This window comes from Aquarana catesbeiana, linkage group LG11 (genome assembly GCF_042186555.1).
Source record: "Aquarana catesbeiana isolate 2022-GZ linkage group LG11, ASM4218655v1, whole genome shotgun sequence".
Lineage (NCBI taxonomy): Eukaryota > Metazoa > Chordata > Amphibia > Anura > Ranidae > Aquarana > Aquarana catesbeiana.
The window spans coordinates 218,136,422-218,162,388 of record NC_133334.1 but is presented as its reverse complement, the minus strand read 5'-3'; the positions used below and the strand labels follow the sequence as shown (position 1 = coordinate 218,162,388).

The 25,967-nt window shown below is 43.2% G+C and overlaps 1 long non-coding RNA gene and 3 other non-coding genes across 4 annotated transcripts; all 4 read right to left on the bottom strand.

Annotated features, from left to right (window-relative positions):
• Positions 1–13,499: 13,499 nt before the first annotated feature.
• On the bottom strand, positions 13,500–24,484 carry LOC141112457 (uncharacterized). Its single transcript, XR_012236602.1, has 7 exons — positions 24,263–24,484; positions 23,900–23,947; positions 23,685–23,710; positions 17,496–17,539; positions 16,909–16,970; positions 16,641–16,670; positions 13,500–13,737 (listed from the first exon to the last, which is right to left on the bottom strand). It is a non-coding gene; the product is annotated as an uncharacterized lncRNA (long non-coding RNA).
• On the bottom strand, positions 13,805–13,930 carry LOC141113100 (small nucleolar RNA SNORD22). The gene has a single exon (XR_012236727.1). It is a non-coding gene; the product is annotated as a small nucleolar RNA SNORD22 (small nucleolar RNA).
• LOC141113089 (small nucleolar RNA SNORD30) lies at positions 17,035–17,103 on the bottom strand. Its single transcript, XR_012236717.1, has one exon. It is a non-coding gene; the product is annotated as a small nucleolar RNA SNORD30 (small nucleolar RNA).
• Positions 23,786–23,854, bottom strand: LOC141113093 (small nucleolar RNA SNORD31). Its single transcript, XR_012236721.1, has one exon. It is a non-coding gene; the product is annotated as a small nucleolar RNA SNORD31 (small nucleolar RNA).
• Positions 24,485–25,967: the final 1,483 nt, after the last annotated feature.

Here is a 25,967-nt window from a genome sequence, read left to right as displayed (position 1 = left end):
AATTATGCTCAGTATCACATTTCTGCTAAAGTTATTTCAGTTCATTAGCTGTGTAGCTTCTAGGATAGGCCAACTCCATAAGCTTTCAGCAATTTTATTGCAAATATGAGCAAATGCAGCTTTAGGGTCAAAGTAACAATTAGTTAAAATACTGCATTTACCTGTCTCATACCATCAAGGTCTTCTTCAGGCCGCAGAGATCTGTAACAAATGCATAGTTAAGTTAAAGGGGTTGTAAAGGTTTATGTTTTTTCACCTGAATGCATACTAAAAAACATCTTACGATCACTGGCCCCCCCATTTTACTTACTTGAGCCCTGAAAAGTCCTGCGCCGCGAACGCGCTCTTCCCGGCTCTTCATTGGATAGATTGATAACAGCACAGCCATTGGCTCACGCTGCTGTCAATAAAAATCCAATGACGCAAGGGCGGGGCCGAGTCCTGTAGTCGGCAGCTATGGATGCTGACTACAGGACTCGTGATCGCGCCCGCAAGGTAACCCCCCTTGGGAAAGAGCTTCCCAGAGGGGGTTATCAGAAGCGGGGAGGAGCCGAGACAGAAGACGAGGAACTGGGCCACTGCAAAATGAGCTGCACAGTGGAGGTAGGTATGACGTGTTTAGTAATATATATATATATATATATATATATATATATATATATAATTTTCGAACCTTTAGTGTCACTAAGTGTGCAAAGCCAAGCTTGCTGTACCTTGGTACATTTGGTATGATCAGGGCTTTGGTGACTATCTGCCAAGAGACTTTGGTCGTCCATACACTTAGGTTAAAGCTTTCATCCTTTCAGACCAGAAGCACTTTAAAAAAAAAAACACACAACATGCAGCAGACCGTGCCTACCTTGATTTATCCCACTGAAATCTTGTCTTCATATGTTCCACCGTGTTTAACCTGTGAACACAGGGCCATTAGCTTTGTAATAGCAGCAACAAGTTACCATTTTAACCTACACTCCATCAGAACTCCACCATGCTAGGAATATTCTTCAGAATATTTCAGACGAACGAGACTTTCAAGTCATCATTTGGAGCAAGACTGAACATACAAGCCTAGGGGGGCAAGGTTTGGAAAGTTTCCATACAAAGAACTAGTGTCCCCATTGGAAGATATTCTCCTTACTTTGCTGGGGACAAATCAAAATTTGGGATTCTGACATTCAATGATAATTGTAAACAGGAGAAAGGTTGAATGGGGGCACAGACAGCAATAAAAACAGGTGTCCTAATCACCTGCCTCTACACAAAATTAAAAAGCTGCAATTTAAGTTCTTACAGTATTCCAAGGTAAAGTTCTAAATAACTGCATTAGAGCTAAAACAGCATGCAAATGGTCCCTAGTACACGTTAATGAACTTGAGAAAATCTGCAGATATGCCTTCCATCATGGAGAATAGTAAGCCTATACCCACCTCCTGTGCATTCAATTCACAGATTGGTTGTATAAACTGGTTTCATGACAGATTGACCAGCCAGATACACTTAACTAGATTATGGAAGGTATACTAATGCCACTTACACATGAGCGGACTTTACGGCAGACTTTACCCGGCGGACTTTGACGTACTTTACGGCGGACTTTCTGAATGAACGGACTTGCCTACACACAATCCACCAAAGTCCGTCGAATTCGTACGTGATGACGTATGACCGGACTAAAACAAGGAAGTTCATAGCCAGTAGCCAATAGCTGCCCTAGCGTGGCTTTATGTCCGTCGAACTAGCATACAGACGGCGGAATTTTCGACTGGACTCGATTTCGACGGATTAATTTAAAACATGTTTCAAATCTAAGTCCGTCCAACTTTTGAGAAAACAGTCCGCTGGAGCCCACACACGATCGAATTGTCCGACCAAATCCCGTCCGCCGGGCAAAGTCATACATTTGCACATAGTGCAATTAGGCAGAATGACTGCGTGTAAACGTAATCCAGTTTTCAAGTCTTACCTTAAACCAAATTTTCCTCCAGTTGAAAGCTGAAAAAGTGAAATATGTAAAACACATGTCTTTACAAAAAAAAAAAAAGTGACTACAGATAAAGGGGATCTCTTCAGCATAGCGACAATCCTTGTCACAGCCAGCAGAATGCCAGCTCAGGTATAGTGGATGATTCATCACTGTGTCCCCCACAAGTTTCAGTGTTAATAAACTGTTGGAGCATGTTAACCTATTTTTGCCCTATTCACATCACATATCCACTTGCCGACCGCCGCACGACTATATACGTCGGCAGAATGGCACGGGCAGGCAAAAGGACGTGTATGTACGTCCTTGCCTGCCCGCGGGTGGGGGGTCCGATCGGACCCCCCCCCGGTGCCTGCGGCGGTCGGCAAATCTTCTCCGGCGATCGGAGGTGAGGGGGAGGCCATCCATTCGTGGCCCCCCCCTCGCGATCGCTCTCAGCCAATGGCATCATTTCCCTGCCTCTGTATTGTACACAGAGGCAGAGGAAATGATGTCATCTCTCCTCGGCTCGGTATTTTCCGTTCCGGGCCGAGGAGAGAAGACTGCAATGTAAGTGCACAACACACACACACACAGTAGAACATGCCAGGCACACAAAACACCCCGATCCCCCCCCCGATCGCCCCCCGATCCCCCCCCAATCACCCCCCCCCTGTCACAAACTGACACCAAGCAGGTTTTTTTTTTTTTTTTTTTTTTTTTTTTCTGATTACTGCATGGTGTCAGTTTGTGACAGTTACAGTGTTAGGGCAGTGAGTGTTAGGCCCCCTGTAGGTCTAGGGTACCCCCCTAACCCCCCCTAATAAAGTTTTAACCCCTTGATCACCCCCTGTCACCAGTGTCGCTAAGCGATCATTTTTCTGATCGCTGTATTAGTGTCGCTGGTGACGCTAGTTAGGGACGTAAATATTTAGGTTCACCGTCAGCGTTTTATAGCGACAGGGACCCCCATATACTACCTAATAAATGTTTTAACCCCTTGATTGCCCCCTAGTTAACCCTTTCACCACTGATCACCGTATAAGTGTTACGGGTGACGCTGGTTAGTTTGTTTATTTTTTATAGTGTCAGGGCACCCGCCGTTTATTACCGAATAAAGATTTAGCCCCCTGATCACCCGACGGTGATATGCGTCGCCCCAGGCAGCGTCAGATTAGCGCCAGTACCGCTAACACCCACGCACGCAGCATACGCCTCCCTTAGTGGTATAGTATCTGTACAGATCAATATCTGATCCGATCAGATCTATACTAGCGTCCCCAGCAGTTTAGGGTTCCCAAAAACACAGTGTTAGCGGGATCAGCCCAGATACCTGCTAGCACCTGCATTTTGCCCCTCCGCCCAGCTCGGCCCAGCCCACCCAAGTGCAGTATCGATCGATCACTGTCACTTACAAAACACTAAACGCATAACTGCAGCGTTCGCAGAGTCAGGCCTGATCCCTGCGATCGCTAACAGTTTTTTTGGTAGCATTTTGGTGAAATGGCAAGCACCAGCCCCAGGCAGCGTCAGGTTAGTGCCAGTACCGCTAACACCCACGCACGCACCGTACACCTCCCTTAGTGTATAGTATCTGAACGGATCAATATCTGATCCGATCAGATCTATACTAGCGTCCCCAGCAGTTTAGGGTTCCCAAAAACGCAGTGTTAGCGGGATCAACCCAGATACCTGCTAGCACCTGTGTTTTGCCCCTCCGCCCGCCCCAGCCCAGCCCACCCAAGTGCAGTATCGATCGATCACTGTCACTTACAAAACACTAAACGCATAACTGCAGCGTTCGCAGAGTCAGGCCTGATCCCTGCGATCGCTAACAGTTTTTTTTGGTAGCGTTTTGGTGAACTGGCAAGCACCAGCCCCAGGCAGCGTCAGGTTAGTGCCAGTAGCGCTAACACCCACGCACGCACCGTACACCTCCCTTAGTGGTATAGTATCTGAACTGATCAATATCTGATCCGATCAGATCTATACTGGCGTCCCCAGCAGTTTAGGGTTCCCAAAAACGCAGTGTTAGCGGGATCAACCCAGATACCTGCTAGCACCTGCGTTTTGCCCCTCCGCCCGGCCCAGCCCAGCCCACCCAAGTGCAGTATCGATCGATCACTGTCACTTACAAAACACTAAATGCATAACTGCAGCGTTCGCAGAGTCAGGCCTGATCCCTGCGATCGTTAACAGTTTTTTTGGTAGCGTTTTGGTGAACTGGCAAGCGCCAGCGGCCTAGTACACCCCGGTCGTAGTCAAACCAGCACTGCAGTAACACTTGGTGACGTGGCGAGTCCCATAAGTGCAGTTCAAGCTGGTGAGGTGGCAAGCACAAATAGTGTCCCGCTGCCACCAAGAAGACAAACACAGGCCCGTCATGCCCATAGTGCCCTTCCTGCTGCATTCGCCAATCCTAATTGGGAACCCACCACTTCTGCAGCGCCCGTACTTCCCCCATTCACATCCCCAACCAAATGCAGTCGGCTGCATGAGAGGCATTTTTATGTCCTCCCGAGTACCCCTACCCAACGAACCCCCCCAAAAAAGATGTTGTGTCTGCAGCAAGTGCGGATATAGGCGTGACACCCGCTATTATTGTCCCTCCTGTCCTGACAATCCTGGTCTTTGCATTGGTGAATGTTTTGAACGCTACCATTCACTAGTTGAGTATTAGCGTAGGGTACAGCATTGCACAGACTAGGACACACTTTCACAGGGTCTCCCAAGATGCCATCGCATTTTGAGAGACCCGAACCTGGAACCGGTTACAGTTATAAAAGTTACAGTTACAAAAAAAGTGTAAAAAAAAAAAAAAAAAAAAAAAAACACAAACAAAAATATAAAATAAAAAATAATAGTTGTAGTTTTATTGTTCTCTCTCTATTCTCTCTCTCTCTCTCTATTCTCTCTATTGTTCTGCTCTTTTTTACTGTATTCTATTCTGCAATGTTTTATTGTTATTATGTTTTATCATGTTTGCTTTTCAGGTCTGCAATTTTTTATACTTTACCGTTTACTGTGCTTTATTGTTAACCATTTTTTTGTCTTCAGGTACGCCATTCACGACTTTGAGTGGTTATACCAGAATGCCTGCAGGTTTAGGTATCATCTTGGTATCATTCTTTTCAGCCAGCGGTCGGCTTTCATGTAAAAGCAATCCTAGCGGCTAATTAGCCTCTAGACTGCTTTTACAAGCAGTGGGAGAGAATGCCCCCCCCCCCCCACCGTCTTCCGTGTTTTTCTCTGGCTCTCCTGTCTCAACAGGGAACCTGAGAATGCAGCTGGTGATTCAACCAGCTGACCATAGAGCTGATCAGAGACCAGAGTGGCTCCAAACATCTCTATGGCCTAAGAAACCGGAAGCTACGAGCATTTTATGACTTAGATTTCGCCGGATGTAAATAGCGCCATTGGGAAATTGGGAAAGCATTTTATCATACCGATCTTGGTGTGGTCAGATGCTTTGAGGGCAGAGGAGAAATCTAGGGTCTAATAGACCCCAATTTTTTCAAAAAAGAGTACCTGTCACTACCTATTGCTATCATAGGGGATATTTACATTCCCTGAGATAACAATAAAAATGATTAAAAAAAAAAAAAAAAATGAAAGGAACAGTTTTAAAATAAGATAAAAAAGCAAAAAAATAATAAAGAAAAAAAAAAAAAAAAAAAAAAGCACCCCTGTCCCCCCTGCTCTCGCGCTAAGGCGAACGCAAGCGTCGGTCTGGCGTCAAATGTAAACAGCAATTGCACCATGCATGTGAGGTATCACCGCGACGGTCAGATCGAGGGCAGTAATTTTAGCAGTAGACCTCCTCTGTAAATCTAAAGTGGTAACCTGTAAAGGCTTTTAAAGGCTTTTAAAAATGTATTTATTTTGTTGTCACTGCACGTTTGTGCGCAATTGTAAAGCATGTCATGTTTGGTATCCATGTACTCGGCCTAAGATCATCTTTTTTATTTCATCAAATATTTGGGCAATATAGTGTGTTTTAGTGCATTAAAATGTAAAAAAGTGTGTTTTTTCCCCAAAAAATGCGTTTGAAAAATCGCTGCGCAAATACTGTGTGAAAAAAAAAAATGAAACACCCACCATTTTAATCTGTAGGGCATTTGCTTTAAAAAAATATATAATGTGTGGGGGTTCAAAGTAATTTTCTTGCAAAAAAAAAATAATTTTTTCATGTAATCAAAAAGTGTCAGAAAGGGCTTTGTCTTCAAGTGGTTAGAAGAGTGGGTGATGTGTGACATAAGCTTCTAAATGTTGTGCATAAAATGCCAGGACAGTTCAAACCCCCCCAAATGACCCCATTTTGGAAAGTAGACACCCCAAGCTATTTGCTGAGAGGCATGTCGAGTCCATGGAATATTTTATATTGTGACACAAGTTGCGGGAAAGAGACAAATTATTTTTTTTTTTTTTTTTTTTTTGCACAAAGTTGTCACTAAATTATATATTGCTCAAACATGCCATGGGAATATGTGAAATTACACCCCAAAATACATTCTGTTGCTTCTCCTGAGTACGGGGATACCACATGTGTGAGACTTTTTGGGAGCCTAGCCACGTATGGGACCCCGAAAACCAAGCACCGCCTTCAGGCTTTCTAAGGGCGTAAATTTTTGATTTCACTCTTCACTGCCTATCACAGTCTCGGAGGCCATGGAATGCCCAGGTGGCACAAACCCCCCCCAAATGACCCCATTTTGGAAAGTAGACACCCCAAGCTATTTGCTGAGAGGTATAGTGAGTATTTTGCAGACCTCACTTTTTGTCACAAAGTTTTGAAAATTAAAAAAAGAAAAAAAAATTTTTTTTTTTGTCTTTCTTCATTTTCAAAAACAAATGAGAGCTGCAAAATACTCACCATGCCTCTCAGCAAATAGCTTGGGGTGTCTACTTTCCAAAATGGGGTCATTTGGGGGGGTTTGTGCCACCTGGGCATTCCATGGCCTCCGAAACTGTGATAGGCAGTGAAGAGTGAAATCAAAAATGTACACCCTTAGAAATCCTGAAGGCGGTGATTGGTTTTCGGGGTCCCGTACGCGGCTAGGCTCCTAAAAAGTCCCACACATGTGGTATCCCCGTACTCAAGAGAAGCAGCAGAATGTATTTTGGGGTGCAATTCCACATATGCCCATGACCTGTGTGAGCAATATATCATTTAGTGACAACTTTGTGCAAAAAAAAAACAAATAAAAAAATAAATTGTCACTTTCCCGCAACTTGTGTCAAAATATAAAATATTCCATGGACTCAACATGCCTCTCAGCAAATAGCTTGGGGTGTCTACTTTCCAAAATGGGGTCATTTGGGGGAGGTTTGTGCCATCTGGGCATTTTATGGCCTTCAAAACTGTGATAGGTAGTGAGGAGTAAAATCAAAAATGTACGCCCTTAGAAATCCTGAAGGCAGTGATTGGTTTTCGGGGCCCCGTATGCGGCTAGGCTCCCAAAAAGTCCCACACATGTGGTATCCCCATACTCAGGAGAAGCAGCTAAATGTATTTTGGGGTGCAATTCCACATATGCCCATGGCCTGTGTGAGCAATATATCATTTAGTGACAACTTTTTGTAATTTTTTTTTTTTTTTTTTTTTTTTTTCATTATTCAATCACTTGGGACAAAAAAAATGAATATTCAATGGGCTCAACATGCCTCTCAGCAATTTCCTTGGGGTGTCTACTTTCCAAAATGGGGTCATTTGTGGGGGTTTTGTACTGCCCTGTCATTTTAGCACCTCAAGAAATGACATAGGCAGTCATAAATTAAAGACTGTGTAAATTCCAGAAAATGTACCCTAGTTTGTAGGTGCTATAACTTTTGCGCAAACCAATAAATATACACTTATTGACATTTTTTTTACCAAAGACATGTGGCCAAATACATTTTGGCCTAAATGTATGACTAAAATTGAGTTTATTGGATTTTTTTTAGAACAAAAAGTAGAAAATATCATTTTTTTTCAAAATTTTCGGTCTTTTTCCGTGTATAGCGCAAAAAATAAAAACGGCAGAGGTGATCAAATACCATCAAAAGAAAGCTCTATTTGTGGGAAGAAAAGGACGCAAATTTCGTTTGGTTACAGCATTGCATGACCGCGCAATTAGCAGTTAAAGCGACGCAGTGCCAAATTGTAAAAAGTGCTCTGGTCAGGAAGGGGGTAAATCCTTCCGGGGCTGAAGTGGATATTTAACCACTTCCGGACCGCCGCACGACGATGTACGTCCAAACTTTGAAGGGGGATACCGTTATGGCAGCAGCTAGCTGCCATAACCCCGGTATCCCCGTTTTCGTGCGGCGGCCGGCTTTCTGATAAAAGTGGTCCCTGCGGCAGATTCGCCGCGAGATCACTTATCGGTGGCGGGAGAGGGACCCCCCCCGCAATCCTGTGCCCATCCGCCGCTTACCGGAGCCGTCGGTAGCGGCGGAGGTGATCGCATCCGTCTCCGTCCTGTGCCTGGAGACGAGGGAGGCTAAGATGGCGCCCACTCGTCTCCATGACACTGCTGGGCGGAAGCGATGTCAAAACGTCACTTCTACCCACGTCTCTTAAAGGCATATTTTTTTAAATGACTTTTTTCATTGCATTTTAGTGTAAATATGAGATCTGAGGTCTTTTTGACCCCAGATCTCATATTTAAGAGGTCCTGTCATACATTTTTCACACCTACCCAATTGATGTCTTCATTTTCACCATACATCAAAATGAAGAGGCACCCTGAGGAGAGAGAAACTAGTTAAGTGTTGAAATTAAAAAACAGAAGCAGGCCTTTCTAGTCTATCATCTCAGAACAAAAGGTTACATTCACTGACAAGTCAGATATATGCTTGTCTATATAGATCATCACTGATGACAACCACATTGTACCCTACATTCTAGTCTTTACTGCTCACCTGTAACGCTGTGGGGAGCCATCTTCAGATCGTAGCAACCCTGAAGAATGCCAGAATGAATAAATGTAAGTTACATCTTAATCTGGTACACATCAGCAGAAAGCTGCTCAGACATGCAGTTTATATGTACATTAATCCCTGTACTGCTGTAGACTAGGGGCAGTATCAGGAGGTAAAGTAGAACGATAAGCAACTAATTTTAGATAGCATAAGGGAGGGTTGTAATCCCCGTAATATTTGTCTTTGTCCCATGGGGAGATTTCCCTTCACTAATGTCTTTCCCTTCACTTAACTAATGTCCCCATTGGAATATATTCCCCTCTATTACTGTGCTGGGGACAACTCAAAATTTGGGATTCTCTGACTTTCAATAATTGTAAACAGGAGAAAGGAAGACAGGGGCACAGACAGCAATAAAAACTGACAGGTCTCCCCACTACACAAAATAAAAAAAAAAAAAAAAAAAAAAAAAAGTTACAAGTTCCTACAGTATTTCAAGGTAAAGTTCTAAATAACTGCATTAGAGCTAAAACAGCATGCAAGGTCCCTAGGACACAATGAACTAGAGAAAATCTGCAGAGATGCCTTCCAACATGAATAGTAAGCCTATACCCACCTCCTATGCATTCAATTCGCAGATGGGCTGTATAAGCTGGTTTCATGACAGACTGACCAGCCAGATACACCTAGATTATAGAAGGTATACTAAGCCCCCATTCACACCAGTGACTTGTCATGCAGTAAGTCGCACCCCATTGCCAGCAATGAAACTGTTCATATTGCATGAAAGTTTCCTGCACTACTTTACTGATTTCATAGCGAATTGCACAGACTTCTGTTGAAGTACTAAACACCTTCCCCCTCAGTTTTTACGCAGGTAAAGGAGGGGAATACAAACCGCAACAGTACTGTTAGTTACATCACTGGTCGTACCCTCGTGGCCAACAGAGGCCGGAGTCAAGACTAGATAAACTTCATACAAATAAGTCACCAGGACCTGATGGCTTACCCCTGAGAGTCCTCAGAACTCAGTCAGGTTATAGCCAGACCATTGTTCATAATCTTTGCAGACAGCATATAACAGGAATTGTACCAGCTGACTGGCTTTTCTCCAATGTGGTACCAACCAATATTCAAAAAAGGACAGAAATGCCTGGAAACTACAGGACAGTCAACCTAACATCAATCGTAGGTAAATTGGGGGGGGGGGGGGGGGGATAAGGGACTATATAAAATAAAAAAAAAAAAAAAACAGCATGGGTTTACGAAAGGTTGTCCCTGCCAGACCAATTCCAACATTCTACAATGAAGTGAGCTGCCATCTAGACAGGGGAAGGCCTGTGGATTTAGTGTACCTGGATTTTACAAAAGCGTTCGATAGTCCCCCCCCCCCATAAGCACTTCAGTTACAAGCTGAGGTCTGTAGGCATGGACCATAAGGTTTGTTCTTGGCTTAAAAAACTGGTTACCGGGGAAGGGCCAAAGGGTGGCGATAAATGACATGTACTAGGACTAGTCTGGAGTGGTAAGTGGGGTACCCCAAGGTTCTGTTTTGGGACCAGTTCTTTAATATTTTCATAAATGATATAGGAGGATGGGATAAATAGCTGTTTTTGCAGATGACAAAATTAAGCAGGGGAATAACTTCACATCAGGATATAGAAATTTTACATTAAGACCTGAACAAAATAATGGAGTGGAGAAGTATAAAGTATGCACTGGGGCAAAACTACTCACTAGGGGGAGAGCCTTTGGGGAATCAAGGATGGAGAAAGATCTGTCCTAGTAGATGACCGATTAAGCAATAGCATGCAATGTCAATCTGCAGCTACCAAAGCCAGCAGATCAACATGCATAAAAGGAATACACTCCAGAGAAAACAATCCTACCACTTTATAAACTGGTTTAGATCACATCTGGAGTATTCTGTCCAATTCTGATGACCAGTCCTCAGAAGGGATGTGCTGGAACGAGAGTCCAAAGAGGGGCAACAAAACTAATTAGGGGACTGATGGGCCTCAAAAAAAAAAAAAAGAACGCCTAAACACTAAACGTATTCTTGCTGCAAAAACAATGCGAGAGGAGATACGATAGCAATTTACAAATACCTCAATGGTGATCCCAGCATAGGAGAAAGTGTATTAGTCTCAAGCAGTGCAAGATGACATAGGGTCACAAGGAGATTGGAGAAGGGGTTTAACCTTAAACTGCACAGGGGGATTTCACTGTCAGGGCAATGGTGCCAGCAAGGAGTATGAATAATTTTAAGAGCCTCTTGGATGTGCATCTTAAACACAAAAAAAAAAAAAAACACAGGGATATGGGAAATAAGACATTGGCACAAGTATACCTACACAGGTTGAACTGGACGGACTATTGTCTATTCAACCTTACCCACTAGGTCACAATGAAATCAGCAGTGCAAATTGCACTGATGTGCGGCTTTGAAATCTTACTGAAGTCAATATCAAAGCCACACTGGTGTGAACCAGGGCTTACCCTTACAAAATCACATGACCAGAGGAACCTTCTAAACCAACGTCAATAGCATGTATGAGTTGTGCTGTAAAGGTGGCTGAAGATCAACTTTTTGAATATTAGGCAAAAGCAAACAGGCAATTATATGGCTGCAGGTTACTAAACAGGGATGAAAACCCAGACATGTCTTAGATGGAGTGACTTCGTATTACAGCTGCCACTCAGCCAGTTATGTCTTCTCCACTGTCAATACAGAAAGTTCAAGTCTATCATCCTTATGGCAGGGCTACTTCTATTTTGATGTGACAAGGTCTCTAGTCAATGTATAACACTTACCAATTCTGCTACACATGGCTGGCACCTAAAAAAGTTAAATATGAAAACTTTACACCAATTACATTTACTAGCCTTGCCATCAGCTGTTGCTCAGACAAAAGCGGTCGTCTGACTTATCACGGACTTGTTCTGAGAATTCTCCAAGACAAGGACTGACTGCACCCTCCACCTGGCCCACACCCAGCCATGTGCTCAGTCAGCAAGGGAAAGCATGAAAGAGACCCACACCCAACCAAGACAAAGCCCACCCAATAATAAGACAAAGGGTGACATGCCACGAGCTTAGGAATCCTCACGAGCCCAGTGAAAGAACAGATTTTTTTAAATCATGAATGCCATTTAGGGTCCAGGAAGAATTAGAATAGACCAACAAGCTAAAGACAAAATCCGAGTCTCAGAACAAAGTTGCTCTCGTTTTGATAAGCCCCACCAATATTTCTCTCCAGGAATGCAATGCTTTGTGAATAAAGGCACAGAAGAATGAGTCCACCTATTTGCAGATCACATTGCATTCTGAAGACTACTAGTCTAGTGAATAGCCCATGGGAGGTAGTGGGATAGTAACCACCAGCTAGGTTCACATGCAGGCACACCAGCTCATTCATTTAAGTGGTCTGCTGTACCCAGGAGAAACAGAAAAGTCTCCAAGCCTCTTAAAAATGCACTGCATGGAACCACCATACAAAGTCACACCGCACAAACACAAGGGGTGATAATGCATGAGGGCAACAGATAGGGAGCAGCATGTTTTGGGATCATGTGCACATTCCCAACCCACAGCTCCTAGGAGGGGTCCAGCATATACCCAGGGGAAATACAGAAAAGTCCGCAGGCCTCTTAAAAATGCACTGCATGGAACCACAGTGCTGCACCACCATACAAAGTCACACCGCACAAACACAGGGGCGACGATGAGGGCAACAGATACAGAGCATCATGTTTTGGGATCATGTACACACACATTCCCAACCCACACGCATTACCCACAGCTCCTAGGAGGGGGTCCAGCATTACTAGATGACTGGTTACAGCAAGAACACAGGGCACACAACTACAGGTAATTACACTGATGCCTAGCTAAGCTTTGCCATCTCCCCCTTCCTTCTATCACATGGTGGAAGCTGCAGATGAGACAGCTGACACCAGCTGGGAAATGTCACCAATAGAGTTCCTATGTTGCTTCTTAGCCATCTCCTCTGCACCTGCCTCCACAGCAAAGCCACTGCTAAAAGCTCAGTGCAGGACCAGACCTGCTTCAAAAGCTATGTATAGTGATTTTACAGGGTTAGATAGGTTAGTCTGTAGATGTGTTGGGGAGAACCTTAAAGTGGCATTAAAAGGCTTTTAAAAAAAAAAAAAAGTCACTTACCTGCTTTGTGCAGAGCAGCCCCAATGCTCTTCAGGTCCCCTGCTAGCACTCATGGCAAGTGCCATGGCTCAGCCCCACCTCTTGGCTCACTGGCTGTGAATGGCAGGAGCCATTGGCTCCTACAGCTGTCTGTCAATGGAGAGTCCCCAGAAAGCCAAGACTTGTGCCCATTGCTGGATTATGGTGGTGCTCAAGTATTTGGGGCTGCCTTCTGCAGAGATTTTCACTTTGATGCATGAAGGAAAAAAAAACAAAAACCCTTGAACCTTTACCACTTCAAAACACTGAAGGATGAATTTACAGAAGACAATCAAGGGCACAGCGTTGGAAGCTACCATCAGCCTAAATCAAGCCATCACCCAGAAGCAGGACCACCACTGTCTAGTTTGACCCCATCTCAGAGCCAGTGCTGAGAAATTTGAGAAAAGAAAACAAACAATGATCCACACCCAATTGTTATGAAAATATTTTTATTTTACTACATTATCATAAACAGAAGCCACGCTAGTCCAATCAATGTTAAGGTGCGACAGTGCCAAGGATGCACTACAAAGACAATCTGGAGGTTTGAGCTGATGAGTTCAAAACATCACCGTTGAGCAAGATTGGTCTCAGGCTGGAAAGGTAAGCACAGCGCTTTTGTAATTTTATTGAAGGTCTTCACAATGCTCCTTTACAAGTTCCTCTGAACCTACAAAAAGAATACCATTACAAATCTTGCATGCTTAAACAGTATGTAACATTGCTTCAGAAGTCAATCTCCTCAGACTGTTCCATCAGGAACAGGTTATCCATCTTCTCCAGCTGACTACACCAGTGGGTTCACCTTTTCAGGTTCTGGTGGAGATCAGCTGGTCAGACATGTGAAGGTTTCATCCTTACGGATCGTTCAGATACAAAGCCCTTGCTGCCATCCTCCACAGCTCCTAGAGCTGGACGATTCTGGCCAAAATGAGAACCACTATTTTTTGCTTAGAACAAAGATCACGATTCTCACAATTGTGGTGTAACGTCTTTCACATTATATATAAACAAAAAAAAAAAAAAGTTTGTGCTAATACTGTTTTAATGAATTATATATTTTCTTAGAAAAAAGCATTTGAAAGACTGCTGTGCAAATAGTGTGACAAAATATTGCAACAAGCGCAAGTATATTCTCTAGGGTCTGTTAAAGGATGTTTGGGGGTTTAAAGTAATTTTCCAGGAAAAAAAAAAAACTATTTTAACTTGTAAGCAACAGAAAAAGGATTAGTCTTTAAGTGGTTAAACTGACTTCAGTTAGACTGAAGTAAATTCCTTTGATCTAAAAGTACCAAGTGTTACATTTCTCTTTGTCTCCAGCTAAGAATTGGTGATAAACTTGGCTTTTTGACAGCTGTCAGCAGTGAGCAGAGAACTCTGCACTGCATTAGGAAAATGTGTTAAGATTGTGGTGGGGTACAATCACAAGTGATTTGTTAATGATCATGCAGCTCTATCAGCTGGCCAGCAAAAATACATGAAAATTCAGTGTTTGGTTTGAGGCACAAGCATGTTGCAAAATCGGCTAAATAGCCTAGCTCAAATCTTTAGAGTTGTAAAGGCAAAAGGTTTTTTTATCTAAATGCATTAAGATAAAAAGCCTCCCGTGTGTAGGAGCCTCCCCAGCATGTATTTACCTGAGCCTCATCTGTCCACAAGTCCCTTGGCCATCTGGGACTTTTGATTGGCTGAGACAGCAGCGGTGCCATTGGCGCCTACTGCTGTCAAGGTCAGTTAGCCAATCAGGAGGGGGGGTGGTCGAACAGCATATCTGAATGGACACAGGGAGTTGAAGCTTGGCTCCCCCATAGCAAGCTGCTTGCTGTGGGGACACTTGACAGGGAGGGGCCAGGAACAACAAAGAGGGACCTGAGAAGATCAGGTCCCAAGCCTTAAAGTGGCTCATATGCAAAGTTTTGAATCCCATCTGATTCACATAACATGTAAGACAGACCTGTTGGCAATGGAGCTGGTGGTTCACACATGTCCAGGAAAGCTGCAGTCAGTTTTTCAAAATACTGTCATATTAGGTTCAGGTGCGCATTCAAGTGAACAAAGCTGAACCCCTTTTAAAAAGTGACTGCCAATTACAGTTGGCATGCGTGAGCCTAGTTTAACACTTTGCAAACCACCCCCCAGCACATGTTCAAGTTAAGCCCTTGGACATTCAACTAGACTGCTCCAGACAGCTGATCATGCCACATCAGCATTTTGTCATTGCACAGTCTACTTATGGATATTTTTTTTGTGCAGTCATGTTTAGACAGTGCACCTTTGAGGGATTGAAATTGATGTTAGATGTCTTTTGGGCTCCAAATGAGTTTCTTCTGAATGCCATTTTAGTAGGTGTAGTTGATGCATGGCCAGACTTAAATGAGAAGTTTTTGCAATACTGCATTTTTACTAGGAGGCTACAAAGCATTGCAACATGTAATCAGCAGATTACAGATGCGGTCTCAGGTTCCTGTAGACTGACTGCTTGTACAGGCAGTTACACGACAGGAAGCATCAAACTACCTAGAGCACCATCAGCTGCAAAGCCTGTTGGTACTTTTAGTTCTCCCATTCAGTACTCAACTACACAGCCAGATGTACTGCTGCAACATGTTACACCCCAAGTTTTGGGTTTACCATGTTAAACAAGGTGAACCCCTTAAGCTATGGTTAAACGTTTGTGGCCACGTGGATTTCAAAAAGCATCTTGAACATACTAGTTAAGACACTACTGTACACAGCATGGCCAGAGGATTTAGTATTTTTGCATAATTCTTTACTGTGTACAGCCTTAGGCAAATCACTTGTGATCCTGTTACAATAAGGTTGGCCTTAGATCTTGTCAGTTAACAGCACTTGTTTTAAGCCAATGCTAGCCACTGCTTTGAAATCAGAAACCCTGGTCAGCTGTCATGTGCTTTCCAGCCATTATGCCACCTATCAGGTATAAAGGGAGCATGTTCAGACCCAATATGTACAAGCCCAACAGTCAAGGCAGACATAAAGGGGTTGTAAAGGTAAAAGTTCTCACCTTAATGCATTAAGGTGAAAAAACTTCCGACAATACCGCTGCCCCCAGCCCCCCCGTTTTACTTACCTGACCCCTCGAAAGTCCCGTGCTCACTCCCGACATCCATTTCGCCGCTCAGCCTGGCTACAGTGGATGGATTGAAAGCAGCACAGCCATTGGCTTGCGCTGCTGTCAATCACATCCAATGATGCGGCGCGCCGGGGGCGGGGCCAAGTGATACAGTGAGCGGCTATAGCCGCCAGCTGTATCACAGGAGCACGCCCGCAAGAACCACCATGCGAGGGAGCTCGCATTAAGGTGGTGAGTCCTTGCTGGGAGGAGCTGAAACAGCCGCCGAGGGACCCCAGAAGACCAGGTTCGGGCCACTCTGTGCAAAACGAGCTGCACAGTGAAGGTAAGTATAACATGTTTGTTATAAAAAAAAAAAAAAAAAAAAAATTATCTTTACAACCCCTTTAACACTACTCCCAAGTGGATTCATACGTTTGCACATGGTGCAATTAGGCAAAATTACTGCATGTAAAAGTAACCCAGTTTTCAAGTCTTACCTTAAAACAAAACTTTCCTCCAGTTGAAAGCTGAAAAGCAAAGTGAAATATGTTAAAAACATGTCTTTACAAAAACCAGTCTGACTACAGCTAAAGGGGGATCTCTTCAGTATAGCGACAATCCTTGTCACAGCCAGCAGAATGCCAGCTCAGGGTATAGTGGATGATTCATCACTGTGTCCCCCACAAGTTTCTCAGTGTTAATAACTGTTGGGGAGCATGTTAACCTATTTTCGCCCTATTCACATCACATATTTAAGGTGTATACCTTCATAAGTGTCATGTCTCCTCCAGTTCTGGCTATCCCCATGTAGTACCAACCATCGATACCTAAGATTTAGCAGGTCAGACATTGCAACATCAAGCAAAGCAAGAATACAAAGCCAAATTTTTAAACTGTCAGTTATAAGGTCTCATCAGAATTTCAGACGAACGAGATTCCAAGAGATAAATCATCATCAGTTTTAAGAAAGTTTCTACACTAGCTCATCTACACTCATGAGCAAAGCCTCCATACAAACAACTGGCTATGCAATTGTGGCAATTACCCTCAACCAGTTTATGCACTTTTCCACAAGCATTTAGCTGATGCCAAGGCAGTTGGACCCACTGCTACACAACACCCAAACTAGAGATTTGTAGGCAATGCTGAAGCCCCATTCCATAAATGGGTTGTATTGATCACTGGGAAGCAGTGGTAGCATCTACTATTTAAAACGCCTCTACAAAGTTGCAGATTAATTGTTCAGAGGTGCAGTCAAGTATTGCAATGTCTACTCCTCAGGTTACCTAGTTTTACACAATGCTAGAATTGAAATCAACTGAAGTTTCCCGTTTTACTACCACTTCACCTACCATTAATTTCCTTCAAGAGATCTGCAAATCCATATTCCGAGAACCTGCAATCAAAAATATTCAGTTGAACTTTCTATAAGAACACAAAACCCCACATCTTTACAGTAGCTACTGCTCAGGAGTTCGAAGAGTCATTTTTTTCAAAGTGAGCTAGTATGACTAATCACTGCAGTGAACCCCAACTCCAGCTGCCCCCCAAAAACAGGATTTTTAAAACAGCTTACCTGTAAAATCCTTTTCTTTGAAGTACATCAGGGGACACAGAGCCATAGTAATTACTATGTGGGATGTCCCATAGCAATGGCAACTGAAGGGAGGGAGGCAATAAAAAGGTAGGGCATTAAGAGGCCAGAGGACTTCTACTACAGCCTGTAGTACACTATGCCCAAAGGCAATATCCTCATGACCTTTTACATCGATTTGATAGAATCTGGTAAATGTATGGACTGAAGACCAAGCTGCAGCCCTGCAGATCTGAGCCACAGAGGCCGAGTAACGCACCGCCCATGAGGCGCCAACAGCCCTGGCGGAATGCGTTTTAACATGAAAAGGAGGAACCTTCTTCCTCAGACACTAAGATTGAACAATCACTTGACAAATCCATTTGGGGATGTTAAATTTCGATGCTGCTTGTCCTCTTTTAGGACCTTCTGGCAGTACAAACAAAATATCTGTTTTTGCGAATCTGAGCGTTTTCCTAACTGCTCTTACTACATCAAGGGAATGTAATGCCTTCTTTCCCTTAGATCGAGACTCTGGGGAAAAAAGGCAGAATAATATCTTGGTTCAAATGAGAACCGGTCATCACTTTCGCTCGGCTGATCCCCACTGAGCAGGAAGATGACAGGTCCGTCGCTGCACACTGTGCAGCGATGGACCTGTCAGAGCGCCGCTCTCCCCTACGGGGGATCGGACGACGGACCGTAGAGTCCGTCGTCACCGATCCGATAACGGATGGAAAAGTAGGTTTCTCCTCCGTTACACTTTTTCGGATCGGATGTCAGCGGACGTTCATCCGCTGACATCCGCTATTCCATAGGGAAACACGTATGTCCGTTTTTCATCCGATTACGGAAGGATGAAAAACAGACATACGGCTCGTCCGTGTGAAAGAGCCCTAAGGGAGGTGTCAGGATTTTTGTGAATACCCGTGATGCAGTGGCTAGACCAAATGGCAGAACCACAAACTGAAAATGGCGATTTTCTACTTCGAAGTGTAGAAATTTCTGATGAACGGGAAATTTTGGTACGTGGAGATATGCATGTTTGATATCAATTGATGCCAGAACTCTCCTTGCAAAATGGAGACCACCGATCAGATTGACTCCATGCGAAAGCACCAGATATTTAAGTACCGGTTCAGATCTTTGAGATCTAAAATGGGTCTTACCTCCCCGTTTGGTTTTGGAACCATAATAAAAAAGGTTTGAATAAAAACCCTGAACTCTGTTTCTCTAAGGGAACCTCTGATATCACCTCTGGAAATAAGATGATCCAGAGCTAAAAAAATGAGACTTCTTTCCTCTGGATTTCTGTAAACATTTGACTTTAGAAAACGAGGAAACAGGAACTCTAGTTTGTAACCTAGAGAAACTGAGGAAGCCCATCTGTCCTGACATTGTTCCTGCCAGATTTGAAAATTGCAGAAGCCTTCTCCCCCACCCGAGCGAGCAGGGGTGCTCCCTCATAAGGAGGCCTTAGCATTTTGCTTTGTCAGGCTTTCTGCCCCAAAACCTCTTCTGGCCCTGGGACTATCCCTGAGGTCTACCTCTTGAGCTTGACGGTGAAGGCCGTCGAGACTGCCTAGGGGCAAATGCCCTTGGTACTGAGAGGAAGCCTGCTAAGAGAGAAAATGTTTGAACTTTTTACTGGCAAAAAAAGAGAACTTTTCCCATTAGAAATCCTTTGGATATATTTATCCAGATAGTCTCCAATAACCGTTCACAATGAAAAGGGAAACTGGCTAGGAGCTTTTACATGGTGCTTCGGCTGACCAATTTTACCAGCCACAGGACTCTGTATGTACTAGTCCCAGCATAAGCCGTGAGGCTTAAATGATACAATTTATCATCGCATCCACCATAAAACATAGTGCATCTGATACGCTAGCCCATTGCTGGGCCTGCTGATCAGGAAGATTCTTAAGTATCTCTACAAACTGATCCTTTATGGACTGAGACCCCAATTGCCGTAAGAATCGGTTGCGCTACTGAACTTGCCAGAGACATTGTTCTTAGCAGAAGTTTCACCTCCTTATAGAATTCTACCTCCATAGATACACCTTTTTGAAGGAAAAAAAACAGCTTATCCAGGTGTTCCGAGGTGATTGCAGCTGTTGTGAATTCATGAAGAAATATATTTTATATTTCCTGGCAGAAACATGAGAGATGCTTAGGCCTCAAGAAGCAGATGAACTGTTGCCCTTTGAGACCTTTAGGACAAAATGGACGTTCATGTTTGACCAAGTCTTTCTCTACTTCTTCAAATATTGAAGACTTTTACAAGCATGTATTGTAAGGAAAACTGTTGGAACAAAAAACTGCTCTCGTCACAAAACAAGGAGATATTTACATGGTATTGTGAATAAACAAAAGCTGCCACAGGACACAAGATTATACAGACAATTCTCGCCTAGAGATAACCTCACCTGGCTACACTTATTGTGTGCAAGTGGTGGACTGTTTAAATAGCTAACACCTTGGCTAACAAAACTCATTGTATGAACTTTTAGGATGGTTTAGACAAACAAGTCATTTCTAAACACCCAGTGGGAATGTTCAAGGTCCATCTCAACTCGTTAGAGAGTTGAATATTGTGCCAGTCAAAAATATTTTAAAGTATCGATAAGGTTATTATAAGTCATTTTAAACTATGACATTGTAGGTCACAGAGACATTATAATGTTGGCATCTGCGGACCCAAAAACTTTGCTATGAAGAAAATGTATATGGAAGTGTGATTTTATAAGTAGAAGTGTTTTAAGAAACTAATTAGTATGAGGAAAAACATATAATCATGATTATAATTATATAAGATTGTAGCCTATGCTTAGATAATCAAATATTCAGTGGAGATACCAGAAGTTATACAGGTATCCATATAATCATTTTTATGTAGTATTCATGAAATATATAACAATGTTTGTATTTCCTAGATAGACCAGTCTGTATAGACATACATTTATAGAGACATATATATGTAACCAGTTTATGTAATAGTGATTAATCAAGATTATACTGAGTGTATTTTACATTAGACCGATTACCAGAATATTTAAAAGTATATACTATCCTTACCATTATACACATTATGAAAATAGAATGTATTAACTTAAAGGATGGACTCAAAACACATGTGAGACACCTGGTGGTTGAAGGTGGTATTATTTGAACTCACTAAATTTCCAGAGGAGGTTAATAATTAAGTCTCCTAACCCAATGGGAAGTGAGCCACGTCCTTTTGGGCAGAGCCATTATAATTTTTATGGTCTTATTATGTGAAATGGTATTTAGAGGCAAGTAAGATGGCAGAAAGGGAGACACAGGAGGAGGAGGAAGAGAGCTCAGGGGGAGAGCTCAGGGATCCACCCTGAGGGGGGACACTGGGAGACACAGACTCCCAGACTGACACTCATGCACCATGCATGAATACATATCTTTACATTCATGAAGATTCCTCAACACCTAATACTTAGAACTCGGAGGTCATAAGTAGTAAATCCTCTTTAGGAGTATCCATTTTGAAACTACGGCAGCCATCTTAACTCTGGTAACCAGCCAATAGGAACTGTAGCCATCCTGGAATGGGTAATTATGTCATGTTGATTTTATCTTGTATGTTCTCTCAAATATTGATATGTTCTCTCAAATATTGATGTATTGAATATTATACAGTTGATAATCATTCTCCCGAATCAATAACCGCCTTGTAGATTTTTCTCTAAAGATTCAAATTTTTCATAATATTTTTCTTTTTGCATAGTTGCCACATTTATTGACAAAACAAACGTCTAATTTATTTCACAATTTTAACCACTTACTTACCTGCAGCAAAGTAACGGTTGCACGTGTGAAATACAGACGTTCTGTTTAATTGTCAAGTTCACAAGGTTATTGATTCTACCGAGAAGTTATCATGGTGGTATTAGGTCAAAGGGACGGTATGCCCATTTTTGCAAGTGTTTATTGATTTTCAAGACGTTCATGTAACTCAATCGGTATCTTAATTTCATGTGATTATTCGTGTTTGTTTACCAATAAATTTCTATTTCGTATGACCACACGTCTCCGTGAATAAGTTTCACAAGCATAGACTGCGTCAGATTGATTTTGTATGTTAAAAATTACTCAATGATAATTGTTGGTGGGAAACCTGTCCTTAAAAAGGCACAACTTATTTTGACTGAATATTCACGACACAGCCTTAATTGCTGCAACCTCCCATCTGAGTATATCAGCTTTTTTAGCCATGAATAGGAAAAGCGTCCCCAGACAGGGAAGGTTAGTGATCCCAACCTGACTGCACTACAGGCAGCAAAAGGGTTAAACTAACCAATCTAGTGAGGGAGTGTACCAGAAATGTGAGATTACTCCCTCCATACTAGGATCCTCAGAAGAGGATATATTAGCATTTTCCAGGTCTCTTTGGAAGACTTTCCTGATCCCCTGCCCCTTGCACCTCAAAATAAGGGTCCTGAGCACTGGATGGGGACCCGCTATGATTAAACCCACTATGGAAAGTGATCATAGCATCAAATCTTTTCCACTAGAAATGGTAAAAGAAAAAACCTCCTGTGTGATATATATATATACAGGGGCTGAAGTGTTCAGCGCTGCTGCAACACCAGTCTCCCCTGACGGCTCATTCTGACCGACCGCATCACTCAGAGGAAGACATTTTGGTCATGGATTTAGGTTGTTGTAAAACACTCGGACCCTTCGAACCCTTTGTGGATTTCCTGGTCCTTCCACTCAGCCTTAATGTACAATAAACAGAGGCAATACCAAAAGGAATGCATACACTGCTAGGTTATAGTCCAGCCATATAATGCTGCTATTAATGCCCAGCCTGAAGCAATAATAATGTGTCAAGGGAAATGCCTGTGTCACCAAACCTGAAACAATGCCACCTCTTTGCTCATGTCCCTCCACAGCAGGCACACAGTGTGCTTTTAAACACTTCCTCCACGTGTTCCTGGCGTCTGAGAACGCCGATGCGGTTAGCCCCGCCCCCCCTGCGTTGCCTATGGCTCTGCCATCCTTTCAAAAAAAGGACGGGATTTCCCACGCAAGCGCCAGACTACAGGTACCTTCGGACCTAAAGCCAGACCGGCGAGGGGGGGTAAAAAAGCTGCCAGGCGGCCGCAGCGTTTCTTTCCCCAAGAGTATCTGGGCTTAAAACCGCCCTGAGGGGGAGATCCCAGCATAGGGACCACTAACGGGGAGACAATTCACCCCCTTTCTTACCGTAGGATCTGCTGTTTTGGCCGGAGAAGGAGGAAGTGTTCGCTCCTGACACAGCGACTGTTTCCAGCATGAGGTGGTGAGTGCTCAACACAGCCCCCAGTGGTGACACAGGCATGACAACATTATTCAGTTAGAGACTTTACATGAAAAAATTTTTAGAAAAAGTCTCCACTTACCTTTTCCCCGCCGCAGGGTTTTCTGTGGTAAAACCATCAGACCCAATCTTCACCCTTCACGATGGGCTCCGTAAAACCTTCAGGAACAGGGGAACCTTGAGGTATCCCACAATCCTGGACCTGCAACAGCACCCTGCCAGTAAAAAAAACTTTACTGGCCTTACTACCAAAAGTACTGGATCCCAGGGTCCAGCTCTCTAGAAAGAAGCATTTGCAAGCAAAAAAAAACCTAGTTTCTTCAGATATGAGGCCCGGGTACCATTCAACCTGGCCTGAAAGACACACTGAATGGATCCGTCAGCATGGCTAGCCCCAGCAGGGATTGTTCCAGTGGAGCTCAGCACAGCACATCTTTACTCGTGACCAACACCTTAGACACTGGCGAAAAAACTGAATACTCCCAGTAGTGGGAGGGGTTATATAGGGAGTGCACTTTTTAATTTAGGGCGTGCCAGTGTCCATCACCTGAAGGTGGCCTATAACCCACATAGTAATTACTATGGCTCTGTGTCCCCTGATGTATGAAAAGAAAATAGAAGTTTACTTACCCCACAGGATGGAGCCCTTTCATTTTCTGTGAAGAGAAAGATAACTTTAGGACGGGGGAAGGGATTTTAGAAGACCTCTTTAAACAAACTCAATAGATTACTCAGTCACAGAATATACCACTCAGTCACTAAATATCAGACTGGGGCGGTAAGATGTCATCACAAAATACTAAAACGTCCAGTATTTGAACCTGGAGCAAGGTCACTCAGCTTACCTGTACATAAAACCCAGTTGGTGTCGCTATTCAGAGTGCCAGGTATACCTACAGGGAAAATTTTGACAGTCAAACTCCCAGCAAGTGTACATATGTAAAGCAGTTTATAGCCTAAATTTCAGAGCATATCCCTTAATGTGGGCCATCAAAAAAAAAAAACTCAGTCACTAAACATCAGACTGGGGCGGTAAGGAGTCATCATAAAGTCAATTATGCTCAGTATGACATTTCTGCCAGTTATTTCAGTTCATTAGCTGTGTAGCTTCTAGGATAGGCCAGCTTCCAGCAATTTTAGTGCAAATATGAGAAACTCAAATGCCGATTTAGGGTCAAAGTAACAATAAGTTAAAACACTGCATTTACCGGTCTCATACCATCAAGGTCTTCTCTAGGCCACAAAGATTTGTAACACAAATGCATAGTTAAGTTAAGTGTGCAAAGCCAAGCTTGCTGTATCTTGGTACATCTGGTCTGATCAGGGCTTTGGTGACTATCTGCCATGAGACTTTTGTCGTCCATATATTTAGGTTAAAGCTTTCATCCTTTCAGACCAGAAGCACTTAAAAAAAAAACCAACATGCAGCAGACCGTGGCTACCTTGATTTATCCCACTGAAATCTTGCCTTCATGTTCCACCGTGTTTAACCTGTGAACACAGGGCCATTAGCTTTGTAATAGCAGCAACAAGTTAGCATTTTAACCTACACTCCATCAGAACTCCACCATGCTAGGAATATTCTTCAGATTATTTCAGACGAACAAGACTTTCAAGTCATCATTTGGAGCAAGACTGAACATACAAGCCTAGGGCAAGGTTTGGCAAGTTTCCATACATGTCAAATAGAATTTGCAGTACTGAACCAAGTATAATGGCCAGAGCTGAAGTATATTTAAACACCAATAGGGGCAAAAGGAGCTTCTGCCAAGGATTAACTGGATATCTATAAATTGAAAGGGGCAGTTTCCTGGTCTGCCATTCAGATTTACATGGTCCTATGCAAGAGCCTGTTACTGCTTTAGACCTAGAAATATTTGTCAAGTCTAGCTTTAGCCACCAAAACAATTTCATGCCAGAAAGCACCTGTTTGTTCACAAAATCAGATTAGGGGTCAATTCACCAAGACTCACATTTCAGGTTATGGTTTTGCCATAGTGAAGATTTTGAGTCTAGAATTGCTTTAAAGCAATTGTTAATCCTGAATTGCCCTTCATTACATGTTTTATTTATCTGATCTGTGTACTGGTATTAATACAGAGCAGCTCCAATCCTCTTCATAGGTCCCCTGCTGACACCTGGCTCCTCTCTAAACAGGAAGATACTCCCTAAGGGGAGCACTTGTGCAAACAATTCTGTTTACATCCAGATAGATTGCCTGGCTCTGCCCTACCCATGCCCAGATTTTGGGTGACAGTAGCAGCCAATGGTTCCTGCTGCCAAGCCTGTGAGACAAGAGAAGAGCTCCTTCACAGTGCACAGCACCAGACCAAGATCAGGCCGAGGTTGAGTATTTAGGGGGGCTAGAAGGGACGCTACTAACATTTAGTTTAAAGCAGAGAATGCATTAAGGTTGTATAAAAAAACCCACCACCTTTACACCCTGGTCACAACATGAAATCATGCTACCTCACTTGATGTAGCACGATTTCAAAGTAGCAATTCAGTGCTACTTCATGCAGATTGCACCTGAAGTCTCAGATGTCTTCCAAGTCATACCTGAACTAGCTAAAAGTAGTGCAGGAACTACTTTAAAAACGGTGCGACGCCAACGCACCTATTTGACTGCTTTCAATGCAAATAGGGTGCAACTTAAAAAACTCAAATTGCAGAGTGACCAGGGACTACTACAGGAACCACTATGGATGCAGAGGATACAATCCTATGTATCCGTGTGACACAAGTCAGTAACTAAAGTAGCACTCGCTACTCCATCTATTATAGAGCTTTTCATATACACCATCCCTTGACCTCAATGTGATGCAGTAATCTAATCAAAAGGCAGGGGTGTGTGGCATGTACCCAGTAAGCTAACCGGTACCTGGAGGTTGAAATTAAAAAGGTGCCTAGAAT